The sequence below is a fragment of the Trachemys scripta genome, chromosome 13, assembly GCF_013100865.1.
Source record: "Trachemys scripta elegans isolate TJP31775 chromosome 13, CAS_Tse_1.0, whole genome shotgun sequence".
Lineage (NCBI taxonomy): Eukaryota > Metazoa > Chordata > Testudines > Emydidae > Trachemys > Trachemys scripta.
The window spans coordinates 39,302,615-39,325,032 of record NC_048310.1 but is presented as its reverse complement, the minus strand read 5'-3'; the positions used below and the strand labels follow the sequence as shown (position 1 = coordinate 39,325,032).

General features: G+C 57.3%; 1 protein-coding gene across 1 annotated transcript in view; it reads left to right on the top strand.

Annotated features, from left to right (window-relative positions):
* The first annotated feature begins 5,616 nt into the window (after nucleotides 1-5,616).
* Nucleotides 5,617-22,418, top strand: part of RIPOR1 (RHO family interacting cell polarization regulator 1) — a 102,909-nt gene continuing 86,107 nt past the window's right edge. Inside the window, exon 1 of the mRNA XM_034788342.1 lies at nucleotides 5,617-6,149. The gene's annotated coding sequence lies outside the window, so the exon portion shown is untranslated. The remainder of the gene's footprint in view (nucleotides 6,150-22,418) is intronic.

The following is a 22,418-nucleotide window of genomic DNA, read 5'->3' as shown; positions in this document are numbered from 1 at the left end:
CTGCCACGGTGACCTCTGTGAGTTGGTCTCTTGAGGTTCCACCAGCTCTCAGTGATTTCAGCTGAGCTCTTAGTGGGGGAACCTCACTGCTAGTGCAGGCTGGGCTGTCTCTTCCACAGAAACACTGTCCCACAGCAGGTCTAAGCACTTAGACGTGATTATCAGTGAGTTCAGCTGTAGTGGTCACTTCACAAAACAAAAGACTATGGAGCCTAATCAGCTCTGTCTTTAAACAGTGGAGAGGGGCAGGTCAAATAGTACTTGTGACTCAGGCAGACCATCAAGCGAAACACCTGTTCCCACCCTCTCTCGTGATGCCCTCAATCAGCACAGGCTAAGTACAGTTCTACTGCCCCTTACTCATACAGTAAGAACAACATTTCATTACTCCAGCATTCAAGGGATTTGTAACCCAACCCCAGCCAAAATCTATCACTTGGGCAACACAGCTCTGTTTGCTGGATACGTAGGTAGATTAGGTGTGAATGTAAAGACAATCTGGTCCTGAAGCCTTTCTCCCCAGCCCCCCAGCTCATCACTAGCTGTCAGGGAGAGCTCATTTAGATCTTGCTTACAAATCATCATTTGAAATTATTAGGTTGGCCAACATCACTGAAATGACTGCACCAACATTGTCATAAAAACAACAGCTGTATAAGGAAGCTAGTCTTTGTTCATACTTTTCAAATCTATTATACTTTTTCAGATACACATAATTTTTCATACACTGTATATGCTTGTAAAGTGTGTATTCATGTTTCAATTTCAATTCAAATGTCCAAACAAACACTAAATTGGCAACACTGCATGTAACTAGTTCACAAAATTGGGGGCGAGGGTTTTGGGGAAATTTGGGGGGGAGCGTACCCCCCCCCCCCGGGGGGGGGGTCTAGGGAAATTCCTGCAGCATGGTACTCTCTGTCTCCTCTGTACAATGGCCTGACTGGGGGGAGGGCATGGGAACTGTCACCCACTAACTCCAGATCAGTTGTGCTCCGAGTGCATAGCCCAATGTCTAGCCTGACGGAAGTGCGGACAGGAGCAGAGCAGAGCAGAGCAGGGGGCACGTTCCACCCGCCGCAGAGCAGTGAGCTGCTGAGCTGTTCTCCTGTCTCTAACTACGCGGGGTAACATTTGCGGAAGTGGCTGCCTAACTGTACACTCGCATTCAGGCATCTAATAGGCAACCTGATTATCCGAGACGCCGGGCGCCTGGCCGTGCCCGTTGGCTTGTGGGTGCTCAGCCCCCTCTGGCAGTCGGGCCCAGAATGTTTCACACAGAATCATGGCCACTTTGAAAGCGCTGGTTTCAAAGCAGCGCCCGGTGTGAGAACAAGATTAAAGGCCCAGCACCGGGCTCCATTCATTCAGTGCCCAAGGAAAGCGCAAGCAGGATGTTTGCTATGGGATGCTCTGTCATGAATGGGAACTGATTCCGAAGAAGTAGCCTACAGTGACTTTCTCCTGCTTGGCTCTCCCCACATCACAGGAGCAGCTGTGGTCTCGCAGACTGAGCCACTGTGTGGGTGGTTTGGAGAGCAATGTTCTAGTCACTGCAGTGCTGTGTGATGTCCCGTCCCATGCTGTGTAAGGTGGGGCCTGTGAATGGAAAGCTCTCCATGGGTCGCTGCACCATGCCTGCAGCCCCAGGGCGGTTCAGAGCAGGTAGTTTTGCCTGGTTGAAGGCATTTGCACCAGAGCAGTGTGTCGGGGAGGGATTTGCTCACCATGGATCGGCAGTAGCCAGACTACTTGAGATATCCCTGCTCCTCTGGGGTTCATAGAATCATAGAATATCAGGGTTGGAAGGGACCTCAGGAGGTCATATAGTCCAACCCCCTGCTCACAGCAGGGCCAATCCACAGTTAGATTTTTGCCCCAAATCTCTAAATGGCCCCCTCAAGGATTGAACTCACAACCCTGGGTTTAGCAGGCCAATGCTCAAACCACTGAGCACAGCCTGGCCCAGATTTGTTCTGAGAGGAGCCTGGGCAAGTGCTCCAGCGAGGGGCAAACCCCCCAGCGTGAGGTCAGCCTGGAAAGCCACTGGGAAGTTTAGCTCCTTCTGAGAATGCCTCAAAACACGTGAAAGGTTTTCTTTTCATCCCCACGCCCGCCCATGAGCCACCCACCCACCAGCTCCTTGAGACACAGGACAGGAGCCAGTGCAGTGCATGGAAGACGTGCTTTGAAATCTTATGAACATGGCAGCTGCTGGTCCCAACTTTATCAGCTACAGGCAGGGCCTTCCTGGGGCCTTTCTAATCCGAAGTGTGGTTCAGATCAGAGAGTTGTCCAGCCCATAATGTGCACATCTGGACTGAGGACAACTCCCCAGAAAATTAAAATGTTTGCCGTTGTGGATGGCAATTCCATGTCCCGTGGAGCAGAGATGAAAGAGAGGCCGGTATGTTTATGGTAGTCCTGCTGTTCTAGCTGAGATCTTGAAGAGGCTCAGAATATAACAAGAGAAAACACATGGAAATACTCTGACCTTTTCCCACACACTGCTGGGCTCTGAAATGACAGGGAGCTCAGAAGAAGGCCTGGAAGTCATTGTGAATAGGGCTTGCTGAAGATGTCTGCCTGGTACACAGCCTTAGCTAAACACTCAGAGGATACACAATGGGCAGGGGGGAGAACAGTGACCTGATCCTGAACCGTGTGGGACGCTTCCTGAGAAAGAGGCAAGGCTGAAAAGCTCCAGCATAGCAAGAACGCTGGTTGCAAGGGGTTGGTCATCGGGGGGAAGACTAGGAGTCAGGAGACCTGGATTCTACTCCAGGCTCTGCCATGGATCCGCTGTGGGAGTTTGGCAGGTCTTTTCCGTGGTTGTTGCCTCGGGTTCCCCATCTGTGCATTGGGGAAGTTCTACAATTCATTATTGTCACTAAAGCATGTTAGGGGTGTGTGACAAGGAACAGGGTGTGAACGGTGTTAAACCCTGTCTACATTCACCCTCAACACGGCAGCTCCCAAAGGGACAGGGCCTCCTTGCCGATGGACCACCAGCTGGACTGATCTGCTGGGTCCCTGAGATGGGCTAGCTGGACGAGCAGTCTGTGTCTGCCATTGCCTTCTTACTGCACCACCGAAACCTTTGGTGCCCATGTGATCACTGGCTGCCTAGTCCTTGAGAAATGCACTTTGCAATTCGTTCTTCCAACCTAGCCATATGTCCATACCCGGTCAGCCACCCCACCGAACCAGCGCTGCTGGAGTGGATTCAGGGCCAGCTGTGACTGTCCTCATGGCCAATATGAACCATGTTTGTTAAAATGGGTGAGCTAGCACTGTTTAACCACGGCCCCTTGTCCTAGCCCAGACGGGCTGGATGTTATGAGTGGCCAGGGCACAGGGAATCATAGACTGACATACCGTTGTGATGCACAGGTCACAGGGGCACTGGGTGAAATACAGACACTTTGGGGAGTTTCAGGGCCAGTGATACTGAATCAATGTGGGATCAGGTCACCATCCACGGGACCAGTCATCTCCGATCAGACCACTGGGCCATGGCAGTTGGTGGATTTACTTCTAGCAGGCCCCACGGGGACAGACTCCGGCTCCCTCCTCTGTGGCTGGGCTGCCCCCAGGGCCCACGGGGACAGACTCTGGCTTCCTCCCCCATGGCCAGGCCGGCCCCGCAGGGCCCCCAGAAACAGACTCTCCCCCGTGGCCAGGCCGGCCCCGCAGGGCCCCCAGGAGTAGCAAGTAGCAGACATGTCTCTTAGCCAGGTCGGTGGCTCTGACTGAGACACGCGGGGAGCTGTTGAGCGGAGACAGGAGCCATTTCTACAGAGTCACTTCTCAAGGTAGAGCTGCACTTTACTGCAGCTGGGGGCCCAGCCCTGGCCTCCATTTAAAGCCCCTCTGTTAACTCATGGACCTGAGCTTCTTAGCAGGAGGCCAGGGGATTGCCCGGGGTGGCTGGGTGAGTCTGCTTTGCTCCTGTTCTCCAGGAGGTCGGAGGGGTGACCCTACAGCTGGGGAGGGTTTGCAGAGCCTTGCAGGGACCAGCCAAAGGGGAGGGGGAGGGAGAAAGGACGGTGCTGGCCCTTTAACGTGGGGCTGCTGAAGCTGCTCTGTGGGAGGTGGAGCAGTTAATGGGAGGCAGGACCTGTGTCCCCAGCGTAAGGCAGCTCTTCAAGCAGCCCAGCCTGGCCGGGGAGGGGGTGGCTCCGGCAGCTCCTGGTGGAGCAGGCGGCTGCGGGCTGGCCGGGAAGGAGCGGCAGGGAGCAAGGCAGCTGCTCGGAGCTGCCTGAGTGTTGGCAGAAGTGGCATGTCCAGCCCCCGGGGTCGGTGAGTCCGTCCGTGGTCCCAGCAGGTCCCAGTGACTAAGGCGCCGAGACTCCGGGCAAAGCCGGTGTTGGTGCAATTCGAAGTGGCTGCGGAGGGGTGCGACGCCTGGTTTGGGAGTTCCCTGGGCGCTTGGACACCAGCCGGGCTTTTCCCGGGGGCACGAGCCTTTGCAGCCAGGGCCCGGTGAGCAGCCGGCGGCTTCAGCCTGCCGCCTGCGCCGCTCTCTCCCCGGGGCTGGCTGGGGGCCGCTCCAGGCAGCGGTCGGGTTTCCCTGCTCCCGCTAGGGGCTCTCCCAGGAAGGCGCCGTCTTGTCCCCAGCGGGGCTGCTCGGCCGCCGCGGGACGCTGGGGAGCAGGACCGGGCCCGCTGCCCCTGCTGCACGGGGGCTCCGGGTGCCCGGGCCGGGCGCTGCCCCCTGCTGCACGGGGGCTCCGGGTGCCCGGGCCGGGCCGGGCGCTGCTGCATCGCGCTGTCCACAGCGGCCCCCGACGGTGAGTGGGGACCGCAGCTGATGTGCCGGAGGCTTCCTCCCTCCTCGCCTCGGGGGCAGCGGGCCGGGCCGGGCTGGGTCATGCGGTCACCGCCTGGCCCCAGGCCCTGTGCACTGCGCTGTCACTGGGTCCGGTGGCCCCTTAAAGACTAACAGATTTATTTGGGCATAAGCTTTTGTGGGTAAAACCTCCACTTCTGCAGATGCGTCGGAAGGTTTTTACCCACCAAAGCTTATGCCCAATAAATCTGTTAGACTTTAAGGTGCCACCGGACTCCTGGTTGTTTTTGTAGATCCAGACTAACACGGCTACCCCGATCCTTGTGCTGTCATTGTTCACCAGAGGAAGTCACTTGGCAACTAGAGAATTCCCCACTCGGCTGGAGGTTAACCCCGCACTGCCCGGCTGCCCACGTGGGGCTCCCCTGGGCGCGTTGGTCCCGGGAAGGGGATGGTGCAATACAGGCAGTGGCCTGCACTCGAGGGAGTTAAGTGGCCCATGAGAGAAGTAGCTCTGAGCAGAGGCCACCCAGGCATCGCCTCCCCATGTCAGCTGCTGCAGGTCTCCCCTGTTCCGAAGAGGTGTCGGGGCCAGGGCCAGGTGGGGAACGGGCTCCAACCCCCCCACCCCGCCTCTTAAAGGCACCCTGCAGCCCTCGGCCCGGAAAGAACCTGCAAAGGGAAACAAGGGGGCTCTTGCCTTTCCCGGCGGGGTGGGCACAGGCGGCTGGGAAGGGTTTATATGCTTCTTTTTTCCCTGCTTCTTTGTTGCATTAGCCATCCGGGTCTCGTCTCCTCTGCTGATCCTGGAAGACTCTCTGGAGGCCTGGAACGCTTAGGACATCCCAGACCCCCAGAGGTGACCCCTAACTGCGCGGGGAAGCGTTTCTTAGCCAGACGATTTCAAACGCCCGGATTGCTTTGTTTACACCGATTAAACAGCTGAGAGAAAAGCTCTCCTTGGAGGGGAATTGCAACACTCTGGCCCCTTCTGTTCAGGGCTCAGAAAGTTCTCAAATAACTGGGCCCGCGGGGAAAACCTCCAGCAACTCCAGGACAGATTTCCCCTTCCTGATGCTTCTTGGATAAACCACAAACGAGAAAAATTGCATTTTGGAAGAGTCCCTTCAGGTGCCTTCGCCCGCCAGAGAAAAGCGAAACAGTGACAAGCTGGACTGGTTTCCCTTAGCAGCCCCTGTACAATTCCAACCTTTCCTGTCCCTGCTGGCGCACACGCCCTCTCGTCCATGCTGGGGCCGTAAGAGCAAGCAGCTCGTGCTGGGCTCCTCCGAGCTGCCTTTCGTCAGCATCAGATTCTGCTTAATTGAGGCCAGGGACGCCGCTTCTGGATAAACAGGTACGTTAGAGGAACAGTTCTCTTAGGGTCCCTCAGCACCCTGGCCATCCTCTCTCAGTCCATGCACCAGCTGCTCACGCCCACGGGGCTCAGCATTTCAGGGGCAGCCGGGGTCGGGAGAGAGGGGTCAGTGGAGTTGCTCAAGTGCTAGAGGTGCCCTCAGTCCTCCTGTGGGCATTGGAGAGAGGGGCTGGGTAGATGCCCCTGGGCGGGATCTCGGGTAGAGGAGGAGCGTAGGCATTCCTGCCCCTCCTTTCAAGAGGTGGGAAGGGATGAAGAGTTTGGTGGATAAAGGGCTGGCGGAGGGGAGCTGGCTGTGGCAGGATCTGTGGGGTGGATGGTGAAGGAGGGTGAGGAGGCTGTGAGGAAGGACCCAGCACACAAGGCGAGAGGTGGGGACTGGGAAGGCCCAGCTGGGAATGCAGGGCTGAGGAGGGCAGCTGCGGGGCTGGCGGTGTCTGAGTGCGGCTGGCGTGTACCTTCACCCATCTGCTTGGGGGAGTGAGGGAACGTCCCCCCCCACACACACACTGCCCAGTGCTGGATGGGGAGGGTCCTGCCGGGGGAGCAGCTGCAGGATCTTCTAGCCAGTTGCGGTGTCAGGGATGGGGTAAGGAGCTGTTTCCCCAGCCTGAGCCCTGCTGTCCTGGTGCTGCCAGCTCCCGGCCGCTCCCTGCTGCTGGGGCGAAGCCTGGCACAGCAAAGCCAAGGACACTTGGGCCGGAGGCTTCTTTCCATCACTCGGAGGGCAGCTTGCTTGAGCAGGATCTGCCACACCAGCTCCCTGCTGGACCTGCCCTCGCGATTCACTGCTCCCCGAAGTCCTGTGTACAAACCCTCGACCCCCTGCAGCCGTGGCCTGGCCCCGTGTGGAGCTCCGAGACTGCACTTACACCAAGGCAAATGTGCTGCCCCACCTGCCGGGGAGGTCATGACCCTTCCCAGGATGAAGGGTCGTTCTCCCCACTCATGCTGGCTGCCTCGTCAGCTGAGGGACACCAATGGTACGTGAGTCTGGTTTGAGTCGCCCCCTAGACATGCTATGGGGCCTACACCCCAGGCAGTGGGGCAGCGAGAGCGGGCTCTGCCCGGGCTTGGCCAGCCAATGGCTGAAAACCTGCCTGGCTCACGGCTGCTGCTTTGTCAAGCCATGAGGACCCCCTCCCCTGTGCCAGGCAGTTTTCTTCCAACTGCCAGAGCCTCTAGCCTGGTGCTTCCTTGGCTGTGTTAGTGTTGGCCGAGACTTGAAATACTCCTCGGGAAGGCGCCTGTGGCTTCGGTTCACATCCTGAGTAACTTCGTCTGCATGTCGTGTGAGCGTTCAGCGAAGGCCAGTCGAGTGAGTCACTCCAGGGCTTGTGGCCACCCCAAGGGCACCCCACCCACCATGCTGGGTTCCTCTCTGAAAACTCTCCACACCTTCCTCCATACCCATTGTGCCCTCCGGGGCTCCCTGCTCTCGGAGGGCTGTAGAAGAAGAGGGTCTGTGTTTGCAGCCTTTCCTGGGTAACCCAAAGACCTTGACTTGGGTCTCCCCTCTCGGTGGTATCTGATGTGCGCCCCATTCTGATGGCTTCCACTGCTCCAGAGCAGCTGGGTGTTCTTTCTAAAATGGTAACCAGTGAACGTAAGAGTTGGATGTCATTAGGCTCCAGAGTGAACCAGTGAACAAGGGCAGTTTGCACTGCACAGACCTGTAGCTCTCCTCTATGTGCAGAGCCAGGCAGAGCTAGTGCTATGGCCCGGGCCCAGCATGTCTCACACCCAGGCCTGGAGAGTTGCCAGGTACCAAACAGTGCCATTCTGCCACCCAGCAGCAGGTATGAGCAGTGTACGGGCCACTAGCCTTGACCTACTGAGGACACAGCCCACAGGAAGTCCCGCCTCAGGCGGGTTTGACAGGCTTTAACCCTGCTCTGACCCTTGGTCCTGACTGCTCTTGTCAGGGGCCAGGCGTGGCCCAGCCTGGCCCCAGACCGAGGTCGGTGGGGAACGGCGTTGGGAGGAGGCTGGTACTGGACGGAGCCAGGGTGCGAGGGATACCAGTGCCACCTGGGGTTCTGCGCCAGCACAATCCGTCCCCAACGCTGACAGCTGCACCAGGGCTAAGCCGGTAGCGTAGGCGGAGCTCATGGCCCTAGCACAGAGCTGCAAGCCTGCTCCGAGCTGCAGCTGCTCCGCCGCAGGCAGCGCTGGGATGCAGACGGGCCGGAGCCATCCTGTCCTGCAGCCCTCTCGCGGCCTTTGAAATAGGCTGCTGCGTTTGGGGCCAGCTCTGGCTGCGCTCGGAGCAGCAATGTCTTCCATGGAGTCTGGCCGAGCGCCGCCAGCCGAGGAGCTGGCCCCTTGTCTACACCCAGACACCTTATTCACATTGCAGCGCCAGCGGAGCAGCTCGGGCAGGGGGGCAAGGGCTCCCTCTTCTGGGCCACCCCCGGCCCATGGAAAGAGAATGGCCAAGCTGGGAAGGCAATGCAGAAAAGCAAACGTCTCAGTGTGCAGACACAGCACAGGCCCCTTGGTCTTTGCACTTTGCTCCACGTGGCTTTGGCTCAGCCAGTGAGGAACCCAGAGCTGGTACCAGGGGATCCAGATGTAAACAGTGCTTGAAAATTTGTCCTCCTGCTTTAATCACCCTAAACATAAAAACTTGGTGGCAAATTTCGCCTCAGATGGCTGCAGTGATGTGAAACCGCATGAACCAACCCCCTGGCGCCAGCCAGCACTGGGACACTCCCACCCAAACTGCCTCGAGTGCTCTGCCCAGTCCTGAAACCTTCGCACAGCAGGTGCCACTGCCCTTATGAAAAAAACCCTGTCTGCATGGAAACCTTGGCTCTTTCTGTAAAGAACTGGAAGATGATTTAGAGGGCTGGGGCACATGGCTTATGAGGAGAGGCTGAGGGAACTGGGGTAATTTAGTCTGCAGAAGAGAAGAGTGAGGGGGGATTTGATAGCAGCTTCAACTACCTGAAGGAGGGTTCCAAAGAGGATGGAGCTTGGCTGTTCTCAGTGGTGGCAGATGACAGAACAAGGAGCAATGGTCTCAAGTTGCAGTGGGGGAGGTCTAGGTTGGATATTAGGAAACACTATTTCACTAGGAGGGTGGTGAAAGCACTGGACTGCGTTACCTAGGGAGGTGGTGGAGTCTCCTTCCTTGGAGGTTTTTAAGGCCCAGCTTGACAAAGCCCTGGCTGGGATGATTTAGTTGGGAATTGGTCCTGCTTTGAGCAGTGGGTGGGACTAGATGACCTCCTGAGGTCTCTTCCAACCCTAATCTTCTGTGGAAGGGTGCTGTGCTGAGGACTGTGCTAGAATTGCAAGCTATTGCTTTCAGGCTGGGCAATTCCTAGCTTGCATAGACGTAGTTGTGGGAGCTCTCATCGAGCTTGTGTGCTAAAATCAATAGTGTAGCCATGGTAGTACGGGCGGCGGCATGGCTGGGCACCCTGACCACGAACCCATGGGGTCCAGGTGAGTTCGTACGCGGGTGACTAGCCATTCCACTGCTCATGATACTAATTTTAGCTCACTAGCTTGATGAACACTTGCACAAGTATGTCGGTGTGAGCTGGGAATTACACCCCTAGCTCCAATTGTAGACGCCGCCTAAGGGTGGTGGTGGGGTGTTCTGACTCATTCTTGCAAACAGGGGCACTGTGGGGAGCATCTGGGAGCAGCAGCCACTCTGTGCCCTCCAGCCTCGAGTGAGGTAAGTGTGCCTCAGTGCCTTGGGGAGCAGCCTGTTTTCTCTCTCTGTCTTGGGGTTTTTGTGCTAGGGCTCTGGAGTCGAAGAAATGAAGTTGTTTATGTTGCAATCATCCAGCAAGAGCATGAATGTTACTGTGTGTGCTGTGAACATAAAACAGGGACAACACCAACCCCTCATTCTCCTGCCAAGCTTGGGAGTGGGAGGGGTGTTACAACACCAGCCCTTTTAACAAGATGTTTCTCGGCCCTTCTGGTGTGGAGAAGGAGGAAAGGCTGCAAGGGGCCATGCAAAGTACTGATAAATGCCGAAGTGAACAAATGGGATTAAGAGCCTCGCACCACGCCAGCCCCGTTCAGTCCTAACAACCCAGGGCTCTCGGGAAACGAGTCAGTTTTTGTTGTTGTTTATTTAAATTCATGTCCAAGAATAATTTTTGTTGATGATTTCCCTGGTTCCCCACTCAACGCTGTTGGTGGCCCTCAATCCTGCCCCATAGCCCCCCTTATCTTACACTCCCAGGATTGTATGTGCCCACACACGCACAGATGTGCTGATGCCTCTGTCTCGACTCACAAGCCCTCCTGCTCCCTGAGCAGCTTTGCCAATAGATCTCAAACCTGACCTGTGCCAGGCCTGCCCTGGGTCTGCAAACATCCCACGCTACTGCTTTGGCCACGTGGCCAGAGATCCTGCAGCGACTCCCCTGTGGCCGCCAAAGTCAGGCTGTGGACTTCGCTCCCTAGTGTCCTGACCCCTTCCTTGCGACACCTCCAGCCCTTCTGTTTTGCCCTTGTAATTCTATGGAGCCAGCTCCGTACCAGTGTTACTGTTGGGTGACAGCAGATGGCAGCACCTGCCAGGGGACAGTCACAGTGATGCCAGCTTTTAGAGACTGCCGAGAGTGACAGGTACCAAAGAGTGTGCCAGCAGCCTGCTCCATCTGCAGGCGTCGCCCATCACCCTTTGTCTAAGCAAGAAGCTGGCCCTAGCGGGAGATCTGTTACCACTGGAAGAGCAGGCGGCCGTGTGGGCTACCAGAGAAGGCATTGCAGAGCGCTGGGGTCAGGTCCCAGAGTCCCGTGACTCACTGTGTGACTTCCCCCATCTGCATGGGTCTGCGGATGTAGACGGGAAGGGGGCTGTGGAGACCCCCTGCAGGCAGAGCTAGAGACGTGCTGGGCACTGCCATGCATGTGTGTCTCCAATTGCCCGAGCACAGTACGGTAGCGCCTGCTTTACGGTGAACGCCTCCCTGCCTGCGCCGCCGGTTGCAGTCCCATTGACAGGCTGCAGCAGGCTAATAACTGACCGAGAGATGTTTCAGCGAGTTGTCAGAACCCAATCGGCTGCTCCTAGCCCCAGCCTAGCCCCATCTAGACACCTCCTGACGGGCGTAGGGCCAGCTCAGAACCTGCGGGGCCCATGCTTGGACCATGCTTATCGCAGCTGTTTGTCATTTATTAACCCCGCAAGGAGATTGTGGGACTGTCGCCTGCCCCCCGCCACCCCCAGTGTGTGTGATAACCGGCAACACGAGCAATGTAGGGGCAAGGACGGTCCTTTCCCAGTGTGTCTGGGCGCTTCCCTCCAGCCCAACTATTCCCACTGGCTCCATTCCAGGCCATATCTCGTCTCTGGGCCCAGCCGGGTACGCTGGGTTTCACTGCCACGTATCTTCTCCCGCCCTGACCCCTCGCAGACATACACCAACCTCTGTGGGTTCTGCTTCCCGCACCCCTCCCCCAGCCAGATGGCAGGGGTGCAGCTGCTTGTTCTGTAGGGACGGTGCTGGCCACAGCTGGTCTCCCTCATCTCGAGCCTGATGGAATCCTGCCCCCCAGGATCTCTGGGCTGGGATCTCTCGCTGGCTGACTGCCCCAGGCCCTGCCGACAGAGCCCCTGGTCTTTGCACCGTGCCTGGCGAAGCATGCACCAGGCCAGAACCCACCTGTCTCTCTGGCTGCCTGCAATCTCTGGGTAGGCGGGGTGGGAGGGATCACTCACGACTCCGAGAGCCCAGGTGGGGTGTCAAAAGCCATGGGGGAGTGGAGCCCCCTGTGGCTCGGACCTGGAGGCGGCTGGAGCTGTCAGTTTTCTCCCATGCTTTCTGGGTTTGGGGGAGGGTGCTCAGGCCTCTCGGCCCCAGCTGGGGTTTGTGATGTCACCACGCCACATTGCTCTGTACCCCTGGACTTGGCAGCCATTGCTGGCACCCTGCCTGCTGAGTTTCTGGCTCTGGCTGGTTACGGTCCAGGCTCCAGCTGCGCTAAGAGGAGCACCAGACTTTCCTGGGGTCAGGAGTGCCCCTGTGGGGCTCAAGGTGGGGCAAGAGGAATGGCAGGAGAGCTCCCTCGGGGCACAGACTGTCCCAGCTGGAGCAGAGTGTGGAGCCTGGCCAAGGGGACAGGCAGGGCGAATACAGTGAGCATGAGGCACATAGGAGCTGCCAGACTGGGTCAGACCCTGGGTGCAACCCAGTATCCTATCTCCAGCCATGACTGGCACCAGCTGCTGCAGGGGAAGGTGTAAGAACCCCACAGTAGGAGGTGCCGGATAATCCACATCACACATGGACCCCTCCTGGTCTCTAGTGGACAGAGACTGGCTCAAGCCATGATGCAGGAGGGTCAATATCCTCTGTCATCATTACATGTGATCACCCTGGCTAGTTGTATTCGCTGTATCAAATCAGTTCCTGGCTGCAATGACTTCATGTGGCAGTGAGTTCCACAGGCTAATTATGTGTTGGGGGCAGGGAGATTTCCTTTTATCGATGTTTGAATTTCCTACCTTTCAATTTCATTGACTGCCCCCTTGTTCTGAGACTGGGAGAACAGCTGCTCCCCATCTCCCTCCTCTACTCCAGGCAGCATTTTTTGGACTTCTATTGTGGCCCCTCTTCTCATTTCTAAGGCTTTGTCTACACTGGAACTTTGTCGGCAAAACTTGTCATTCAGGGTGTTAAAAAAACACACACACCCCCGACAGACAAAAGTTTTATTGATGAAAAGCACCGGTGTGAACAGCGCTTGGTTGGCAGGAGCGCTCTGCCACTCGTGGGAGGTGGAAGATTTTGTTGGCAGGAGAGCTCTCTCCTGCCGACAAACAGCAGCTACACTGCGTGCCTTGGAGCAGCACGGCTTTGGCGGCACGACCGTGTCCTAAAATCCTTAGGTAACCGTCCCAGGCTCTTCAACCTGTCTTCATAGGAGAGCTTTTCTGGGCTCTTGACCTCTGAACCTCCTGCAGTTCTGCACCGGCCTTGCCGGGTTGGGGTGACCAGTCCTGCACAGAGTGTTCGGATGTGGCTGCCTGCTGATTTCGATTCCGGCATTAGAATAGGTTTGGGTTTGGAAAGAGGGGACTGGTTGTGTCCCTAGATTGGGGGCTAGGGGCTGCAGCTTGAGGCCCTGCTCAAGGCCCAGGTCTTCTGCCTGTCATCTCAGCACAGAAATGCTCTGATCGCTTGCTGCCTGGAGCTGGCAGGTAAAAAGACAGCACCTGAGGGCCGGGTTTCCCCCAGATCTCAGCCCCGTGGCCCTGCTGGAGAGAGGAGGCCGATGACGGTGCTCGCTGGACAGTGCGGTGGGGGAGGTGGCTGTTTCTGTGCGTGTCACGCGGGGGACTGGATTTGGTGCTGTACAAACCCCGAGGGAAAGCTAGTCCTCCGCGCCAAGGGGGTTACAAACGGGGGAGGGGACAGCTTTTCAAAAGCACCCGAGTGATGCAGGCGCCCAAGTCTGACCTAGGCACTCGGAGCCTTGGGACGGAGCTGACCGGTGACTCAGTCCCTACAGCCTTGAGGCCTTGGCTCCTGCATCCCACAGGGCAAAGCTTTCCAAAGCACCTGACCAGTTCCGTGGCCTTCCCAGATTGCTCCAAACCAGTGGCAAAAGCTCTCTGCAAAGGGGAGGGTGTTTGTTTTCAACCTCTGCCTTCCTGTACTTGTGAGGGTCACAGCGTGAGCTCCGGAGCCCCCCACCCAGAGAACAGGCAGAAGGGGGGCCATAGAGACTGGGTCTGGGAATTCACGGTCACTTCTGGGTGACCTTCTCCCGGGAGTGGAACGCTTGGTGCTCCCAGACAGCTGGCCAGCGCGGCTCTCAGCAATCCACCAACCGCACTCAAAGAGCATCAGGCAGAGAACTCATGACCCTGGCCCCCAGCTCCTCCCATCTTTCTCCAGCCCCCCCCCCCCGGGATGTTAGAGAATGCGCCATGGAAGCCGTCCAGGTGAGGAGTAGCGTGACCAGGCCCCCTACGCTCAGGGCAGCAGAGTGTGGACCCACCCACACACCCTGCTAGAGCAGAGCGCCTCGTGGCTGGAGCACAGTGGGGGTGCAGCTGTGTCTGCCCCGAGCTATTCCCCGCACCTTGCAGAGCCCAGAGTCTCTCTTGCATGCTGAGAGCTGCGGTCACATACTTAATAGACTGCCAGGCTCTTTGAAGGGCTGGGGCCTGGGGCTGGATGTGCCTGGACATTGATCCGAGCCAGCTGGGAAGGGGTCAGGTGTTGGATATAAAGAGCTGAGCCAGCGCTGGTGAAAGGGGGCTGTGGGAGGGAGGCTGAGACTGGGTAAATAGTGCTGAGGCCCAGGGAGGGAGGCAGTGACAAGCCGGGGTCCCAGCAGCCTGTGTGAGTTTTGTTTGAATTAATAACATGGTGCCCTGAAGGCGTCAGTGTGGTTGAGAGTCCTTCATGGGCTGGGAGACAGGCTAGCACCTTATGTGGTAGAAAAGCAGGCATGCAATTGGCCCCCGAGTGAGGGGAAACTGAGGCAGCATCTCGCCTGAAGCCAGACCAGTAGGTGGTGCTGTGATACCCCCCAGTGCTCTAGTAAGGCTGCAGAACTGGGACAGGGAGCTGTACCAGCAGAGAGCCATGTGAGGAAAGGGCACTGATAGAGTGAGCTCCATGGAGGGACCTGGGCAGGAGGGAGGACAGCAAGCGACCTTGGGGGAAAGGTCAGGAGAGCCAAAGTGGGGAGCAGGAGGGAGAAAAGTGACCGGTCCCGGAGGAGAGGGGTCTGCTCTGTGCTGGGGACCCTTTCTGTGCCATGGGGCCGTGCCATTGTGAGCAGGCCAGATTCAGCCCGAGTGCAATGCCACGGCTGGCCCCATGGCTCATGTCGCCCCCCCAGGTGCTGTGAGGCTTGCACTAGGAATGTCACTAGTGCCCCCCATGGGGGAGGGAGCCCTGAGCGCAGGAGGGCCAGCTCCCCACAGGCTGGCTTACCATGCCTGCTAGGCCTGCATAGCATGAGAGAAGCCAGCCTGCTGCCCCCAAGTGCTGAGGGGGTTGGAAGGGATGCCATGGTGAATGCACACCTCCTCCCAACATTGCAAGGGCCTACAACAGGGTGCAACTCCGCCCTGATTTGGCCCATCCACCCTGCTATAGATGGAGATGGAGGAGCGGCTGGGCCAAGGCTGATTCCCCACTCTGGCACTTTGAGTGCAGAAGGTGGGGCCCTAAAATACTGGCCCCTTCAGGCTTGTATTAAACTCCCACAGTTACAGCTTTTCTCTGACCTTGGATGGGTAGATGCTACCACCACCTAAGTGCAAAACCCCTTTGAGAACCCAGGAAGGCGCACTTGGGAACTCCTTCCTGTGGGGTACCCTCAAGCCCTTTCACCCCCCTCTGGGGAAGAGTTGAGAAAGAAAAACAAAGGAAATCAGCTGTTGCCCCCAGCTAATTAAACAACCTGTGCACAAACCTCTTAGGACACAAAAATCCAATCCTGTTCTTAAAACAGGTGAATTTTATTAAAAACAAAAAGAAAGAAAATACATCTGGAAACTCAGACTATTGTTAGATTAAAAAAAAAACACTTACAAAGATTAAACATGAAGAATAACTTTCTTGAGGTCCAGCTTAAAGGTTACAAAAAGCATTTGGGGTTAGCCCAGAGGAGTCCAGAAGCCATAAAGAAATAAAAGAGATAAACGTAATCGCGTCTTCCTAGACATTTCCTGATCTACTTACATCTCTGGATTTCAAATGAGTAGTTTCTAGGTATGATACCGATGATTTTTCATACTTAGCCCGAAGCTTCCTACAGCATAGTTGCCCCCTGTCTGCCTCTCCCCAGAACAACCACAGACAGAGGAAGGGCAAGTTTTTTTTCCCAATTTTAAAAAGTTCTAGCCTTCCCATTGGCTCTTTTGGTCAGGTGCCCACTCCCTTCCTTTTACCTATGCATCTCAGGGAGACTTTTTAACCCCTTACAGGTAAAGCAAGTAGAGAACAGCTGTGTGCTGGATTGCGGTGCATTGGGATGGAGGGGGTCCCTGTCAAGGGGGGGTCCGAGCGTAGCCTGCCCCTTTCCCGGGCAGCCCTAAATGCAGGAAATGTTCTAGTTCAACCAGGATTGGGGGCTGGGGGTCAGAGCATGACAGTTCTGCAATCCCAGGGCTGGTGCATGTTCTGCAAGGCCCCTTCCACATGGGGCAGGAGGAGACAGCTGGTAATTCTCCTCTGTCTGGCTAGAGCAGAGCCTGCAGCTGCCTGCCCTGAGGTCAGGGGGCTCCAGCTGTGAGCCCCGCGTAGGGCCAACAGCCAGCAGGCGCTGTAAGTAACCTAACTACCCTGACCTGAGCACTGCGCCTCTCGCGGAGGTGGAATTATGAGCTTGGTGGAGTGGGTGACTTACGTGGCGGGAGCAACGTTGTAGTGTAGACACTGACAGAGTTCCCTTACAGCGACCTAACTCTGTAGTGTAGACCAGGCCTCAGTCTCCCCCGCCCAGAAATCCTACCCCCGAAATGCCATCAGGTGTAAGTGCAAGGAGCCACTCCCCACCCCTTCCTTCACTGCCGACTTACTGTCAGGAACGGAACAAACCCAGAGCACCTGCTCTCCCAGAGCCCTGGGATTTGTAGCAATGTCCCTACAATGGAACTCGTCGGGTCGCTGTGAATGCTGCTTGCCGGCAGAGATTTTTGCTGATCAGAACAGGAGCTAGATACAGTAATGACAAAGTGCCTGTTCTCCGCCCAACATGAGGGCTCCTGAGTGGAAGGGACAAGTACTGCGAGGGAGGCTTCAGTGCAGCATTGCTTCCAATACCAACATCCACCTTGACTGCACCTTGCATCCCTAAGCACTTTGCAAGCTGTCTGCATACATCAGCACTGAAATGCAGCCACCTCTGGGGCGGAAAGACACTGCACCCAACACAGCAGGGGGAGAGGAAGAGGAAATCCATTCACCCCTGCTTCTTGCAGGAGTCCCCTGCCTGCCTCCACCCACTGAAGAGAAAGGGTCTGAGGCTCCGGCCCAGCTCCACCACTGGGATCTCCCATCATCTTGGCAGGGGAGGCCAATGGATCTGCCACACCGACAGGATAGCCCAGGCCAGTCTGGAGAGCTGTGCAGCTGAGTTGAGCTACTGTCCGTTACCAGTGGAGATGTTCGGCTCCATGAAGATCTTGGCTTCTCATGTCCAGCTATTTGAAGCCATTGGGTGTGTACATCCCCTTCCGTAGGCAGCCGGCCCTGCTCTGAGTCCCCGTGCAGCTGGATTTATGTGTCCCAGCAATAAGGGCGCAATTTTTACTTTCCAAACCAAATGTACCCCTCCATTGCAAGAGCCTTAGCACAGACGCACTCGGCAGGCCGCAGGCACATTGGGACCTGTCTGCACTGTGACTGCACTGGTCACAGCAGCACGAGCAAACAGAGCAGACTGTGTCCCTCACACGTGCACAGCAATGACCGCACTAATCAGAGTGCTAAGACGTGGGACCCTCAGCCAGATTCCACCCCCCTGACTGCAACGGAGCCGCTCCCGGTTTTACCCTACTGCTCAGAGACAAGCCTGGCCCTCAAGCTCAAGCTCCTGGTGCCAAATTTCTCTCCGGTGTCGCTCCATGGGCGTCAGTGGAGTGACACTGGGGAAGAATGTGGCCGCTCCTGTTTATTATTGCAGGAGAAAGTTACCCTTTAAAGCGTAGCCAGCTTCGTCGGCGCTGCATACCGGCCCCAAGGCCTGCAATGTGCCATCGTGCTGGCTCTCAGCAGACGCACTCCCCGCTGCCAGGCCTGTGTCCTCCTGGGGCTGTGCCAAGGCGTTTCTCTTTGTTTTCTGTTCCCCCATCAGAAGGCTCAAATCAAACATCTGTCTTGGCAGAGGACCTGGATCAGCAGAGTCTCTCCAGGCCTCAGTCCTGGACTCCGACGGGGCAGAAACATACGATTCAAAGATCGGGTTGGAGGGGAGCGAGCAGAGTGACCCTGCTGCTGCTTCTGGATCTCAGTACAGGACACTGTCTCCTTTATTCCCTCAGGAGACCAGGCCGGGGCCTTTGAGCTCTATCGAATCCAGCCGGGGAACGTTTCAAGGGAACAAACTGCTGAGCCCTTCGGAGGCAGTCAGAGAGGGAGCGCTGCACCCCCTCTGCACGGCTGAGGGAGGCGCTCTGAGCAATGGAGAACCAGTAGCAAAGACGCACTTTACACAGGGACCCAGAGCAGAGCTGTCACTGTCGAGGCACACTGGAGAGAGGTGCCCAGGCCTGGGAACTGCTCAGAAGACAGTGCCAAGATGCTGAGGGGCCTCCAGATATACCCACTTTGATACCCAGCCTCCCTGAGGGAGTATTCCCCCCATTAAAGCTCTCCCCAGGTGTCTCCCAGGGATTGTCCTCAGAAGCCATTGCAGGTGGGCACAAGAACCCAGGTGACCTGACAAGCCGATGGGGTCTGACTTATTGCTAGTGCTGGTTTCGTTAGCTCATACATAGGGGCTGTGAAACCCTGGCACCAGATTTCTGTGCCAGCAGGACTGGATTCTGGCAGCCAGCTGGTATCTCAGCCACTTCTCCTTTACATGTGGCTTGCGGGAACGTTTTTTGCTGGCTTCCCTGCCAATCAAATCCAGGAGACCTCTTTGATGCATTCCGTGTGGCTGGAGTGTCTTCCATTAATCTGAGTGGGAATCTCTATGCTAGCCATCAATTTACAGTCTGCCGGAGAGCCCTGCAGCCCTCTGCAATCTTGGGGACTTTAGAACCTTAGATCAGGAGTGGCCACCCTGTGGCCCCGGAGCCACATGCGGCTCCTTGTATTGGCACCGACTCTAGGGCTGGAGCTACAGGCGCCAACTGTCCAATGTGCCGGGCGGTGCTCACTGCTCAGCCCCTGGCTCTGCCATGACCCTGTCCCCGCTCCACCCCTTCCCGCCCCCTCCCCTGAGCCTGCCGTGCCCTTGCTCCTCCCCCCAAGAGCCTCCTGCACACCACGAAACAGCTGATCAGGAGGTGCGGGGAGGTGTTGATCAGTGGGGCTGCTGGTGGGCGGGAGGCGCTGGGAGCAGTGGGGGAGGAGGGAGCTGAGGGGGGGCTGCTTTTGGGCGGGAGGCGCTGGGAGCAGTGGGGGAGGAGGGAGCTGAGGGGGGGCTGCTGACATATTACTGTGACTCTTTGGCAATGTCCATTGGTAAATTTGGCTCCCCAGGCTCAGGTTAGCCACCGCGGCTTTAGATGAACTGGTCTACAGCTTCCTAGGTCCGGGCCTGCTCCCGCTGAGCGGAGGAATATGCTAGTCGAGGGCAGGAAGAGCCCCGCACGCCCTGCCTACAGAGCTGGATTATCTGGATTCTTGCTTCCCTTTGGTCAGGGCCCTGCCAAAAGGGGTTGGAGGCAGAGAAAGCTTCCTGACGGGGTGGCTCCAGCTCTGACCCCCGTGTGCTTCTGCCAGCAGTTCTGGGAGAGGTGAAAAAGGAACGAGATTGGGTTGTCACTTTGCATCTGTAACTATGACAATTGCCCCACAGCAGGAAGAAGCTGCCTGACTTGTGTGGCTGCCTGTGTCTCCCCCTGACACGGGCTGGATCGCACAGGCAGCGACTCAGGAGGAGTGCGTGACTCATCCCGCCGCACGCCCCAGCAGGAGGGAATGATAATTATCCGTGTGCGCGCAGCGTGGGCTCCTGAAAGCTGCAGCACGTGCTGGGGAGTGGGGCTGGGGCGGAGTCCGACAGCCCGCGCGCTCGTGCTGGAGGCGTGTGAGGGGGTGCACACCCTGTCGGGCGCTGCTGCACGCCTGCGGTTGGTGCTGCTCACGCTCCTCCCTGACAGTCACTGGCGAGTCAGACTGTGGGGTTAACACCGGGGCCAGTGCAGTGCGGCTCCTGACTTGTGACCATGTGGCCTCAGCCACATCATTTCACCTCCTGCCTGTATTGGCCTCGCTGCCAAGTGGCCTGTCTGCCAAGGCTCAATCAGTTCTGCTTGTAGGCACGTGGTGCGACTTGGCTGGGTGGTAGTGCAAGGAGGACGCTGCACGGAATGGGGCTGCCACATGGTTGGGCTCCTGGGGGTTAGGGGCCCCCGGGGGCTCATGACCATGGACCCTAGTGAGTTCAGGCCCAGAGTCTCTCTGAAGAGGGATGAGGGCAGGACCCCAGTCTGTGAACCAGTCAGAACGGGACGTTGGCAGGGTGAGTGGAGGGAATGAGGCCGTGGCTACAGCTGCCCTGGGCCCAGTGAGTAATAGCAGGGAGCCCTGTTTCCTTCCACCTTGAGTTCTCCTTTCCGTGCTTTATCACCTGCCCTTCCCCTGCCTGCTGTCTGGGGGCAGCTGGCCGACCACGGCCAGCAGGCAGGGTGGGATAGGCAGATGCCAGGGTGGAAATATTACATGGCAGTGGCAGAGCTAGGAGTGGAAATTTGGCTGGGCCCCAACTTATGATGGATAAGCAATGCCCAAAGGTCCAATGTGACAGGAAATAATTGATATTGCATATTAAGTATTACTGCATCGTGTATTTGAATGCCAGGGTCAGGAGTGTAACGGGGTAGCTGGGTGCAGAGAAGGGATCTGTGTGCAGGGAGCTGGGGGAGGGAAAGGGGGGCGATCACTGAAGCCCCATGGGCAGGCCTGATTTGAGCCAGGCAGGGGCGGGTGGGCAGCCAGGAGAAGTTTGTAGCGCTGGGCAGAGGCCATGGCGTTCCACACAGGGGCCAAGAGCCACCTGCTCTTCCTCCTCCACAGCCATTCAGACATTGGCTTCTGCCTGAGGCACCGATTTGGGCCCACCTGTGGCCATGCCCCTGCGGCCCGGACCAGCCCTTTCCCCTGTGGGTGTTAACCCTCTTGGGAGTGGGAGGCTCTGGGACTCCTGCCTGGCCTCTGATGCATCAACCAATCCTGCCTCCTGGGGCAAAGTGTAACCCCTTCAGTGCCTGGCAGCTCCAGCATTCTCCTCATAGACTTTAAGGTCAGAAGGGACCATTATGATCATCTAGTCTGACCTCCCGCATGATGCAGGCCACAAAGCCATCCCAACCCCTTTCCCTTGACTCTGCTGTTGAAGTCCCCAAATCCTGTGGTTTAGAGACTTCAATTAGCAGAGAACCCTCCTGCTAGCGATCCCTGCCCCATGCTGCGGAGGAAGGCGAAAAACCTCCAGGGCCTCTGCCAATCTACCCTGGATGAAAATTCCTTCCCGACCCCAAATATGGCGATCAGTAGAACCCCGAGCATGCAGGCAAGAGTCTCCAGCCTGACCCTCATTGGCCATTGATACTATTTACCAGCGATGGCACACTGTTCGTTTGACTAAAATCACATTATCCCCTTAAACCATTCCCTCCATAAACTTATCTAGCTTAATCTTAAAACCAGACAGGTCCTCCGCCCCCACCGTTTCCCTCGGAAGGCTGTTCCAATATTTCACCCCTCTGACGGTCAGAAACCTTCCTGATGAGGGGCTATCCAGAAATCCATAGGAGAGGCCTTGGCCATGGTGCTATGTCAGAGAGTAACGGGCTTGCCACCCAGCGACTCAGTCCGGAGCACTCCCGGGGGCCCCAGCACACCCAGGGGTGAAGGGCGCTGACAGCGTCTCCTTTGGACGCAGGATCTGGCTCTGGGCAAGCAAAGCCCCTGTTCTTTCCCGCCTGCAGGTCCCACTGGCCCCTGGGAGTTCCCATGGAAACAATCCGATAGGGTTGCACCCTGGCTCTGAATCGGTGCCAGCGCGAGAGGGAGCTAGAGAGATTGGTGATGGCTGCACACTGAGGACCAGTCTCGGGAGCGGGAGCCCTGGAAACGAGGCACAGCAATGGGCTCCAGGTGAATACTTGTGCCCCGTTGCTTAGCTCTGAAGGAGCCATATCCAGCGCACTAGAGAGACTCCGGCCAGTGCGCTGGCACTGCGGAGGGCACAGATGCTGTCTGGCTTTTGGTCCCCCTTGGAGCATCATGGTGGCTTCTGTGCTCCCGCTGGGGCCAGTGTGGTGCTTTCCCGGACGGTGAGTGAGCGTGAATCCGACTGACTGTCACACCTCTCTGCTCAGAAGCTGCTGAGCTTCGTCCCAGATCCTCACAGCTCTATTGCTGGCAGGGGGAGTTAGGCGCCTACACGTCTTTGCAGATCTGGGCCCTAGTCCCTACACAGCCGCCTGTCACCTTTGGGACAATCCTTGAACCCGACAGCGGGCTTGTCTGGGAGCTGGTGGGGCAGCGCGTGGCACAGAGTGTGGGCTCAGTCTCTCATCATTTTGTCCCTGTTTCCTGAGAATGGGCCAGCGCTGATCACTCTCTTCCC